This window comes from Leuciscus leuciscus, assembly GCF_965113295.1.
Source record: "Leuciscus leuciscus genome assembly, chromosome: 2".
NCBI classification, from domain to species: Eukaryota; Metazoa; Chordata; class Actinopteri; order Cypriniformes; family Leuciscidae; genus Leuciscus; species Leuciscus leuciscus.
Window position 1 is genome coordinate 16,495,517 of NC_138726.1, and position 13,189 is coordinate 16,508,705.

The window sequence follows — 13,189 nt, forward strand, 5'->3', positions numbered from 1 at the left end:
TCTAGGCAACGACATCCATTAGTCAAAAGTCTTATTGACACATATTTAGAATGTGTTTTGTGGCCTTATTTCAGAAACTTTAGTTTTTAGTTTTTTCAATAACCATGCATAAAACATTATTCTCTCAAAAATACAAACATGTACATGCATGTTGCTCACATATTATGGTAGCCCTGTTTGTGCTAAATAGAGTGTAATTATACCTTTGCCATTAATATGTTTATAAGCAACTGAAAAAAGCACAAATGTCAGGGCATGTCAGAACATCTCAAGGACCCCAAAAACCCCTCAGACCCCAGAGGGTTAACTTGTAAGAATACAAATGTAAGTGCTGTCAAGTTATTAACAAAATCAATATAAGTAATAATAACTCTTACAATATAATAAAAAAAAATAAAAAAATATTCATTGATTTCCCGTGTCTAATCTGAGTCCACAAAAAAGGAGCAGATGCACTCCTCTTCCTCCACCTCACATCTTTCATGAGGTCTGGTCTCCTTGACCGTATGCTGCTAGCATGCCACATCTCAACTGCTGAGCTAGGGTCAAAGCTTTTGATTGAGGGGGAGGACAGATGGACAAAGAGCAGGTCAGACAGTGTCTCACACTTGAGACTGGACCGCCAATCAGACTTCACCATTTTCATTACATCAAACCCACGCTCACAGTCTGCTGTTGATCCACAAGGTCCAGGAAGTCAGGGCATGTCTCCCTCAGCATCGTGTTAACTTCAGTCCAGGTGATTTTCTCCAGTGTCTGTGGCTCCTTGTAGAGGCAGGACTTGATGATGGTCCACTGGTCTGCAATCAGATCGACATCAACTCCAGAAGAGATCAATTGAGGTGACTTTTGAGCCTGTCCACTTCTGAGTCAGAAATTAAAGTCTGAAATTATATAAAAAGATTACTTTATATTATTAAGTTGTGTTCTTTAATAATAGAAAATCACACTGCTCTCTGGCATTAGAAAAAAAAATGGACATTAAGTTATTGCAAGTTGCTTTGAGATGCTAACCTGCACTGTTTTCTGGATCAGGCCATTGTTGGAAGCTCACTATCTTTGTATTGCTCAGGATTCCAGACCCTGCATCCCCAAATCTGTTGTCCATGCTGTCGGAAAGCTTGTCCAGAAGTTTGTCTTTGTTAGCCATCATGTGTCTCAGGTTAACACCCTGGTAGGTGTTGGAATCCAACACCTTCCTCAGCATCGGTCCAGGTATGTAGTCAAAAATGAATCCTTTTTTCAAAAGGATTTCGACATCAAGACTTTTCAGTCCTAATCTGTCCTTTAGAACACAAGAACAAAAGAGCATGTTAAATCAAAATGTTGACCCCTAAAATGTACGTCCTTTCCCCACGAAGCCTGCTGACAACTCCCGTCTTGGATCCTGTCATAACGGCCGCTCCATCCGTCCCACATGCAACTAGCTTCTCCTTCCATTCCTCCTCACCGCCACTGACTACAGACATCTGGGAGCATATTGCATCTGTTATATGTGCTGCACCTGCCCCACCTGCTCATTCTAGTGTAGACCAACTCTTCCATTACACTGCTGTCTGTGGATCCATCTGACATTATGGAGATTAACTTGGTGGCAGATATCTCCTCCTTTACCTTCCTCCTTTCAACCTCTGCTATGTAGTGCATGAAGACTTGGGTCTGGTTTGCATTTCTGTACGTCTTCCCTATAGCTAACCCTTTCTGTTCATCCACCCCACAGACACAATGACAATTCACAGTTAGCTTGATAACACATACATGCCAGTGAATGCACGCACGTACACACACACACAGTGCTAACTCAACAGATATAGACCTACCACAGCTCATATGTACACAAATCACACACGGCTGTGTTGATGGCTGATTTAGTCACGTAGACAGGTCCTGGCAGCTGTTAGTTACAGCGTTCAGGAACCGTTAAGCAGTGTATAGGTGTTTTTTTGAGGACTCGTGGTCCTTAATTGCTTCTAATTTTAAGTTTTTAGTCCCAATTACAAAAGGATTTGACTTCGCTTTCTCTGAGCCATAAACATGACAGTCACTGCAGTACATTTGTTCTGTACTGCTGTCATAAATCAGCCACTCACGATTGCCGTTGTCGCCAATTGTCCACTTTGTATTAAAACGTCTTCTTTTACTTTTACCAATTTTTACCAACTTACCAATTCACAAAATTAACGGAATGCATAGCTGATAAAAAAAAAATGGATGACTAGCAACTTCCTACTACTTTATTCTGAAAAAACAGAGATTCTAATTATTGGACAAAAAACTTCCTCACGTTGTAAGACTTGAGAAATTAGATAAATGCCAGGAAGTCTACTTGAGGAACGACCACTCCCTGAGAGGACAAAGGACCTTTCTGGAAATTAACATTTGAACTCTCTCTTGTGAAACTAGCACCATCATTCGAGACGCAAGTCTCACCTAAGCAATCCTAATCTACATTTCTTCCCCCATTCCCCAATCCCTCATGCTGAGATCACCAAAATTCACCCAAGAATCTATAATGTGAATAATTATCATACAGTATTGCACGTGTGCTATTGTTTGAATTATCTCAGTGCAACTGGTACAAAGGTCTCATTCCCAAAGAAGTAAAATAAAAGGTAATAAGGTTTTTAAGAGTTTATAGATAACTGGTACACAGTGGAGGGTGGGTCTCTAGACAAATGGTTTCCTACTCCCAAAAGGTGTCAATTCTGAATGTAAATTCCCATTGTTAGCAGATGTTTCCATGTGAAAGAAGTTTCTGTCTATATAATGAAATGCAACTAGAGGATCAGCGCAATTCTGTACCTCAGATCAGCCCGTGATGCAGAGAGTCGCCGGGACTCTCAGCATCATGTATTTCCTGTTGGGTTCGCATCTCTTCTCTTTATTCAAGAGCATTTGATGTTTTGTATTGATTATCTTTGAACTGATTACGAAATTAGCATGATATATTTACCTGACATAATAAATTGTAACCATTGATTTTATTCTAATGGACTCTGGCATTATTTTCAGTAAAGAGTTAAAAAGAATAGTCAAACATTCGCTCACATTTAATGATGCACAGATATCATTAAAACCTTTTCATTTATGGAGTCAGATGAAATAACGAGAAAATACATATGAGAAAATGTATTTAATTTAATAAAAAATACTTTGTCACGAGAAAAGACAGTAACACGCAGAGACCTTCCCTGCTGACCGGATGCCTCCATTGGGCCGATTGAGCGCGGGCTTACAACGCAATAACCTAGAATACTGTCTAACACTTGATGGCTGCTCTGTCAAGTCTTTGTCATCGGTTAGGAACTTGGGTGTGCTCTTTGATACCAATCTTTCATTTGAAAGTCACGTGTCTAGCATCTGTAAAACCTAATTTTTTCATCTTAAAAATATATCTAAATTATGTCATATGTTCTCAATAAAAAATGCAGAACAATTAGTTCATGTGTTCATGACATCAAGGCTAGAAATAAAGGCTAGGTTAAAAATAAGTTTATTCAAGTGTTCTATTAGTATATTTCTTTTCAACTAAAAAGAAGAAAGCATACTTTCAGTCTACATTTGATATACTTCTCAAAAATATACGTTATGTACTTCTCAGAAATATACTTAATTACACTTAAGTGTACGTGAGAGAAAAGTCCAAGTATATTTGGCCTATACTTGTACTCAATCTTTTGATCGAGATATACTTAAAAGTTTAATTGTGTGTGTCCCTTTAAATGCAAATGAGCTGCTGCTCTCAGCACAGGGAACGAAGCTTCAATACACAAGTTAACGCGCCAAATCACGGGCGGCGCCATAACTGTACACAAATGCACTTAATTTCCGCTGGAAGTGGTTTGCGCAGCGTCTGCCGGTGTAAACACAGCGATTATTTGACCATTGTAGCCTAGGCCTATGTTTTTTTTATTGTTGGTATCCGGACTACATCATAGGTAGGGCCCATACGGAAATGTAATATATGTACACATATGAAATTTACATATATTAAATATATCCACATATAAAATGTAAACATATATGTACATATATATCTGCCATATATAAAACCTATTAGAAAATGGAACAATTTCATATATTAACATATAAAACTAGCCCATATATTTTATGTATGTATAATACAGGTTTTTTATATATATGTCACATATATAATTATCAATATACATGACATATATTTCATTGTATATATGTTCAATATACAAACTACACATATATGCATATATTGCTTACATACATGTGGCATATATATGTAAATAAATAATAAAACACATACAATAAAATATGTTTGCAAGTAGAATTTGTGTAGTATTTGTTTTGTTTTTATGAGCCAGTTAAGATGAGGTAAAAAATAATAAAATAAATACATTTTATTTATAAAAAATGGTGCTAATTCTAAAATGGGATAGAAATTGAAATGAAATGTGGATTGTGTAGACTTGTTAAAAGTTCAAGCTGTTCAAATACGGAAAACACGGAATGAATTAAGGAAACCATACACTGTAAGTAAAATTCTGGCAGCTGTGGTTCCAGCCCTTTACCGCAATTTTACGGTATCAACAATGCTGCAATTTCACAGTAAAGTACTGGCAGCTGTGGTTCCAGCCATTTACCATAATTCTACCATTTCAATAGAGTTTTAAATTGTACTTGCAGCAATGGTTACAGCAATAATTCTACAATACATAAAAAAATTATACATAATACATAATTAACATTTCTAGTATATGTAGTACCGACAAAACAATTTTTCACAAGATGGAGAGAAAATAAATACAGAAGAACTAGATTATGGTACATCATTTTCTATTTATTAAAACACAAGCAAAAAAATATGCATTTACAAATTGGCTGAAACTGACCCAAACTGAATCTCAGCATAAATACAAACAGTAAATTAAAAAGGAAAATAGCACTTTGCTTTAACAAACACAAATCCTTTAACGCTCTGGTGTTCTTCGTTCACTTTTGACCGCGAAGATAACAAGTGTGACTCCCAGAGGGTTAAAGAATTTGTCCAAAAATGTAATTCTCATGATTCTATTACCTTGATATAATCCCAGATGTGCACAACTGCCTTTATTCAGCAGAACACAAACATTTTTAGAAAGAAATTCAAAATCTTTAGATGCATACCATGAAAATGAAAGACTATAATTTGGAAAGTCCAAAAGTAATGCATGAACCTGATCAATTAATATCTTATGTAGCAAAACAATGGGTGTAAACAAAACAAATAAAGATTTAACAAAAAAGCTCTTCCTGTCTGCACTAAATTCATTGCGTAGCTGTGCAACGCAAGTATGCAGGCATGCTCATGTGAGTAAAACGATGCTTTGATTGCAAACAGAAGAATGAACTTCATATGAAAATTCTGATATTTCAAACGGTATCAGAAGCACTAGTTTAAAGTAGAGAATGTTTTACTTATTGATTTGTTTCTTACATTAATCACAATGCTGGAACCCATTTTCTTGCATTGTATGCATCCTACAGAGCTTGAATTTCCTCCAGATTAAATATATGCATTTCTGTTCTGATGAAGAAAGTCATATACACCTTGGAAGGCATCTGGGTAAATAAATAATGAGAATCTTTATTTTTGAAATGATGCTGTATTATATTTTTAAACATTATGATAACAGTTTTAAGAGGATAAAACAATGTCTAAGAGAAAAGTGTAAATTGCCCAGCCCAATGAGAGGATCTAGTGAGTGAATTAAAAAAAGAGACCAAAAAAACATGTTACACCCACTTTGGATAGATCTGACAAGACGTCTGTCGAAACTGGTCAACACACCCAGGTCTGAAAAGAAAAGAATTAAAGTTAGTGATTATATATAGCACATGGCAAACGATACTTATAAATAACATTGCACACACTTTTAAATTAAACATAAAATTAACTGTTTAGTAAGTAGATGAACGCAATTAGAAACTTAAAGGGATAGTTCACCCAAAAATGAAAATTATGTCATTAATTACTCACCCTCATGTCGGTCCAAACCCTTAAGACCTTTGTTCATCTTCGTAACACAAATTAAAATATTTTTGATTAAATGAAATTAACAGCTATTTAAAAAACACTTTGAAGGCCCAGAATGGTAAGACATCGTTAAAATAGTCCATGTGACTACAGTGGTTCAACCTTAATTTTATGAAGTGACGAGAATACTTTTTGTGCGCAAACAAAAACAAAATAACGACTTTATTCAACAATTTCTTCTCTTTTGTATCAGTCTCCGACCCACGTTCACGAGAGCACACACGCCACATGCATGACCTTGTAGTCACATGGACTATTTTAATGATGTCTTTCCTACATTTCTGGGCCTTCAAAGTGTTAATTAAATAGCTGTCAATGGAGCCCCCGCCCTGAGTTATCGGATTTCATCAAAAATATCTTAATTTGTGTTCCGAAGATGAACGAAGGTCGTACTGGTTTGGAATGACATGAGGTTGAGTAATTAATGACAGAATTAGAATTTTTTAGTTAACTATCCCTTTAAGTAAATAAATGAGGGAGTAGGTTTGTTACCGTAGAGAAAACAACAAAATATCATCCTAACAGAAACGGGGGCCAAGACATGACAGTTTAGCTGTGTGTAAAAGGAATTGATTTTCCAGTTAGCCAGAGAGGATTGAATAATTAGATGATTGAGTGTGTTTAGAACTATGGGTGTATTCTGTATGCTACTGGAAACATGCATGTGAATTTGCATGTGCCTCACAAATGCATAAATGGTACTGCATGTGTGCACAAATTTTGTACAGGACTCTGATCATACAAAATCGGAAATACATCCTATAAAAGAAAACCAAACCACTTGCAATATTACCTCTTTATAATATTGTTCCAGCTGTTCCAGGCAGGTCCAAGTAGTTCCAGGCATCTTTGACCGCATTACAGTTCCATATCACGCCGCCAAACGATTTCAGTTTTCTCAAAGGTCCTTAGGGCCTAGAACAGCAAAATACCCAAAACCCACAAAAAATGTATCAAGCAAATAAATATAACTAACAACAGGATAAAAAATTACATCAGTTTTATCATCTATGGAACACATACTCTCTTTATCCCACTCTTTATCCCATACAAACGCACAAAGATATAGTGCAAGCACACACTCGCACTGTCGCACATAGACCGTAAACGGTAAATTTATTAATAAAATAGTTTTAAAATTAAAAATCGTACCATTTCTTAGTTACATAGTAATGTTGCTTTTCTTGAATCACTTCTCTGTTAGCTCTAATAACATTTTGAACTGAGGCTTGGTATCTGATAATAAGAAATACCTTGAGGTGTGGTCACCGAGGAGGAATAACTGACGACGAGCCGTTGAATTGCACTTCGAGTCGTGGCTGCCTGCATCACAACCTCGGATGTGCATTATTTTTTCAAATAATTCAGCAGCCCTTCATCAATTATTCCCAAACCTAGAGTTATAATCTGATGGAGAACACTGACTAGTGAAATGCCTCACCCAAGAATCTGGCTGCAAACACGCGATTCGCCGCCAAGTAACTTAACGTTGGTACAGTCAAAAAAAAAAAAAAAAAAAAAAAAAGGCGAAGTTGAGTGCAAAATATTAAAATAACAACAAAGAAAAAAACTTACCTTGAACAATTGCCGTCTTTAGTAGACGCAAATCGGTAAGAGTTTTGAAGAGATGCCGTTGACCGCTTTCTGAAGACGAGACGAGAGAGAGAGCTCGTGCCTCGTGTGCAGCTCGTGTGGTGTTGAAGTAGCCCCGCCCCCATGTGCTGCTTTTTTACAGCGCGACCGTTTTTCACAGAAACAAACTGGTTTACTGTTAAATGCTGAAAATTTACTGCAAGTGCTTAATTTAACAACCATTAGCTGTAAATTGACACAATTTAGCTGTTAATTGAAATAACAGTATTTTACTGTTGGAAATTGTCTGTATTTTTTCAGCAATTTTTAACAGTGTAGGGCAGGCATGTAAAATGTATGTTGTTTAAATAAATTGGCATATATAAATTAAACATATCGGTGACATATGGTCATAACATACAATATTATATAAATAATAATCATATACATCATATTAATATATGACAATATACTCATTTAATATGGAAAATGTATATATGTTATAAACTTATATCAACATATATCTAGAGATATGTATATATGTGATAGCAATATATTGTCTTATATTTAGCATATGTGACCCTGGATCACAAAACCAGTCTTAAGTCGCACGGGTATATAATAATAATAATAATTCATTACATTTATATAGCGCTTTTCTCGGCACTCAAAGCGCTTTACATGGAAGGGGGGAATCTCCTCAACCACCACCAATGTGCAGCATCCACTTGGATGATGCGACGGCAGCCATATTGCGCCAGAACGCCCACCACACACCAGCTTACTGGTGGAGAGGAGACAGTGATGAAGCCAATCAGTATATGGGGATGATTAGGAGGCCATGATGGACAGAGGCCAAGGGGCAAATTTGGCCAGGATGCCGGGGTTACACCCCTACTCTTTCGAAAGACATCCTGGGATTTTTAATGACCACAGAGAGTCAGGACCTCGGTTTAACGTCTCATCCGAAGGACGGTGCTCTTTTGGCAGTATAGTGTCCCCATCACTACACTGGGGTGTTAGGACCCACACAGACCACAGGGTGGGCACCCCCTGCTGGCCTCACTAACACCTCTTCCAGCAGCAACCTGGTTTTTCTCAGGAGGTCTCCCATCCAGGTACTAACCAGGCTCAGCCCTGCTTAGCTTCAGTGGGCAACCAGTCTTGGGCTACAGGGTGACATGGCTGCTGGCCAAAGCCATGGCTTGTGGCAATAGCCAACAAAACATTGTATGGGTCAAAATTATCGATTTTTCTTTTATGCCAAAAATCATCAGGATATTAAGTAAAGATCATGATCCATGAAGATATTTTGTAAATTTCCCACCTTAAATATATAAAAAAAATATTTTTGTGAGTGGATGCAGCACAATCGCCTATAGAAATGGACAACTTTAAAGGCGATTTTCTCAATATTTCGATTTTTCCAGATTTTCAAATAGTTGTATCTAGGCCAAATATTGTCATATCCTAACAAACCTAATATCAATGGAGAGATTATGTATTCAGCTTTCAGATGATGTATAAATCTAAATAAAATAAAAAATTACACATAAGACTGATTTTGTGGTCCAGGGTCACATATATGACGGCATCACTTGCGATATAGGGACATATATGTCATATATTACATTTCCGTATGGGGGGTGGGAATTGAATTTGCATGTTTAACTGAAAGAACGAGCAGAGAGAGAGAGACCCGATCGCGCGCGCGCACTCTCTCTCTCTTCGGAGCCAGGCGAAAGTGTAAACAAGACTCACCGTCTCCAAACTAAGGGCTGTCTTGCTCTCTCTCCCGCGCGCATATTAATCAAAATAAAACGACATGATGGTAAAAGGTCGGAAGACCAAAGTTTCATGTGGAGCATTTTTTTTCCCTGAATTACCGCTGGGTGTGAATTGTGCTAAAATACGTTGCCTTATCTTCTCTGAAATGCGTTCCGCACATTCAGCTGCCATAAAAATCGCACTCTTAATAAACGTAAAAACCTATCCAGTGATATAGTTTTCTGTGTTGACACAAACCTTGTGGGATATCCATGTCCTAACTGCTGGGATAATCACACAATTCACGAACTAATGACTCCTTTGAACCGATTCATTTTAATGAATAGTTAAAACCTGTCTATGTTTTGTTTTTTTTACGAAGCAAATACAAACAAATCAGGTACAATGTAAAAGTCTTACTACGAACTAACAGTGCACACCCTAGAAAATAAAAAAATAAAAAAGAACAGAAGAACATGGAGCATGTTATAATGTCATTTACATATTCAAAAGAAAATGAATTAAAACGGCAATTATTCAATAAGATTGTTTATAAAAGAAGCCAGTTTCTCAGCATTCTTGTTATTAATTATTAATGCTGTCTATGGTTAAAACAACTGATCTTTCCAACACTGAACTCACGAGACGTCTGAATCGATGTATAACTAATCGGTAACACTTTTGTCACGTTCCACACACAAAAACAAGGATAGGATCCAAATGCAGTAAGTATTATTTATTAGGGTAATCCAATCTCATAAACAGTCCAGGCAGGGGTCAAAACCAAAGTAGCAATCCAACAAGAAAAATACAAACAGACAAGAACAGAACTCTGAAGTGGCGTGATACATACAACAAGGACTCCGTGACACACACTAAAACAGACAGGGTTATATACACAGGGAAACGACAATGATAATGGGGAATTGGCTGAGTGCAATGATCAGTGATAAGGGACAGCTGAGTGCAATGATGAGAAGAATCGTGGGAAATGTAGTTCAGAAAGTGCCAGACACCGTGGGGAAGGAGGACATCTAGTGGTGACCCAGGGAACACAACCCAGACACTGTGACAACTTTACAATAAGGTTCCATTTATTACATAAATTACATAAAAAGTACAGTTTTTTGCCGAAAAAGCATATGAATACTTTTTCCACACAGTGCTATCAGGAATCTATAAGAGAATCGTAAAAAAATTTAAACAATGGAGCGCATGGACATCTTCGTAGCTGGTTTGTGGTCGTAGCACTCTCTATCTAACCACTCGTTCAGGTGCTTTCTCGAGTGTTTGCAACCAACTACCGCACACGTCGTTCCCGAACCACTTTTCTTCATGTTGTAATTGTTATATCCTCTTTGTCACTGCGATATCAGTGCTTTGTCGGCACAACGGAGCTAGCTAGCAAAACAAACCAAGCCCGCCAGAACGGAAGTGCATTGCATCGATGGGAGGAGTTTAGGATGTAAAGCGGAAACGGCTCAAAAACCTGTGTATAGCTTGTGTCCTTTTGAAGCACACACACTGACATGCACTAGAAATGTCAATGTTTATGTTTAATGATGGAGACGAGACTCAAGAAGAAGTGACAACATGTAGACTGCAACAGAACATTTCTGAATGGTTAGTTGATGAATTTAGGTAGCTTATGTGTAGTTATCTTCTTGTCATTGATTAGCATATTCTGTCATGATAATCTATAAATCTCGTTCCTGGGGGCTAAATTATAGGGTTAGTGATGTCACTAACCCTGGAGGAATGTTGTGTAGTCCCTACCAGCCGTTTGTTGTAGTCCTTAAAAAACGATTTTTTTAAAAGCAAATATCTTCCTTTGCTTTGAACTTTGAGGGTTGTAACTTTGCAGATGTTATTTATGCTCAAACAGCAACATTACACACTAACTAAAGTTAGAAAAGTGAAATCATAATCAACCACCCCTTTAATTCTACTTTACTCTTTCCCCACCATTGACTGAATTTTCCAGCTATCCATGTTTTCACTGTTATACAGTAGGGGGCACTATGACACATCTTCTAGTACAGAATCTCCGGATCAAAACACTTGAGAAGAAGTTGAAACAAGTGATAGAAGATTGCTCGCTCAAATGTAAAATAATGTGATCATCAAACATTAAACAGCTTGTAAATCAAAACTACTTAATGTTTCTAAATGTAATGAAGTGTAACCCATGAAGAGAAAACGACTGTGAAGCTTTGGGGGTGTTGGACTCGATCTACTCCATCTGTGTTTTGATCACGTTTCTGAATCCGATCAAGACGTAGTCTTTGACAAAAATGAGATTTTCTCATCTTTTTTATTTAAAATGTTGCCTTTATTTATGAAACTTACCGACATTCAAGTGTTGATAAAAAAGGATGCATGAAGCTAATATAATGTTTTTAAAATTAAAGTACAGTTAAAGCTATTTTTCAAGTATAAAAAATAACATTTGAACATAGTAGTACAGGCCTACTGCAAGTGCAAAAATTATATATAAATAGTACATTTTAAGTATAATGTTAAGTTCACTTAAAGAAAACTTGGTTTCACTTTATTTTGATGGTCCCTTTAACACGTTCTGTTGACTATAAGTAACGCTGCACCTACATGTCTACTAACTCTCATTAGAGTGTTAGTTAAGTATTAATAGACTGGTAGGGTTAGGGTTAGATTAAGTTGTAGATGTAGTTGCAAAATTACTTATAGTCAGTAGAGTGTCTGTTGGAGGACCATCACAATAAAGTGTTTGCTGATATTAAGCAGAGAGTCTACTTATACTCCAATGAAAGTTAGTTGACATAGTTGCAAAGTTACTTACAGTCAACAGCAAGTTCAAAAGGGACCATCAAAATAAAGTGTTACCGAAAACTTGTAGTATAAAACTACTAAACTAGTAGTTTACTAAGAGTACACTAAAAGAAAACTAGCAAGTATACTTGCAGTATAAAACTACTAAACTAGTAGTTTACTGAGAGTACACTGTCACGGCCAGCTCGCTCTCGACCGTAACATAAAATAGGAGCACTTGTTCAGATTGATTGACTTGCAAGTTTCTTTATTCAAGTGTCAAAATAAAACAATACAAAATAATATAACAATGTCTAGGGTTTAAATAAAGGGGAAAAATAATAATCCAAATGTTGATACAGCAAAAGCAAAGATTCAAGCAAATTACTTCTCCTGGGGACTGCCAATCCCCAGAGGAAAAGTGAAATGGATTAAATCAGTCCCATCTTTTATCCTCTCCACAATCAGATGAGATTATTCAGCAGGGGTGTACAAGCAGGCGAGAAAAGGAAGCGCAGGGTCGTAACAACACTAAAAGAGCAAAAATAATATATAAATTGTAAACTATAAGTATGATGTTAATTTCTTCATAATATAATTAGGTACAAGACTGGAAAGTTTGGTGTATATAGATGCTACTGAAGTGGAGATTTCGAACTTGGAGAATGAGAGAACCTTCAACGTTGAAATATGGTTGAAATAATGTCAGTTGTTGTTTCAACGTTGAAACAACGTTGAAATAACGTTTAATGCTAAATGGTTGAAAAAGGTTAACAAAAACACTTCTAAATCAACGTTGACATTTTTACAAGATCTGTACGTTGAAACAACGTAATGTTTTCGACAACATACTACAAAAATATCTGCCTTTTAACGTATTATTATGATAATTAATTAGCATTTAATGATTTTTTATCATAACAGCTCTTCAGTGTATATGTTAAAATACAATTATTATCATTATTAACAATAATATTTTCACCCTCAAGAGAGCAGTGCAGCAAAACCTTTTGCCTT

General features: G+C 36.5%; 1 long non-coding RNA gene across 1 annotated transcript in view; it reads right to left on the reverse strand.

The window, feature by feature from the left end:
• Window positions 1-1,315: 1,315 nt before the first annotated feature.
• The window catches only part of LOC309486610, a 63,146-nt gene continuing 51,272 nt past the window's right edge, over window positions 1,316-13,189 (reverse strand). The window contains exon 3 of the long non-coding RNA XR_014201616.1: window positions 1,316-1,469. This is a non-coding gene — a long non-coding RNA (uncharacterized lncRNA). The remainder of the gene's footprint in view (window positions 1,470-13,189) is intronic.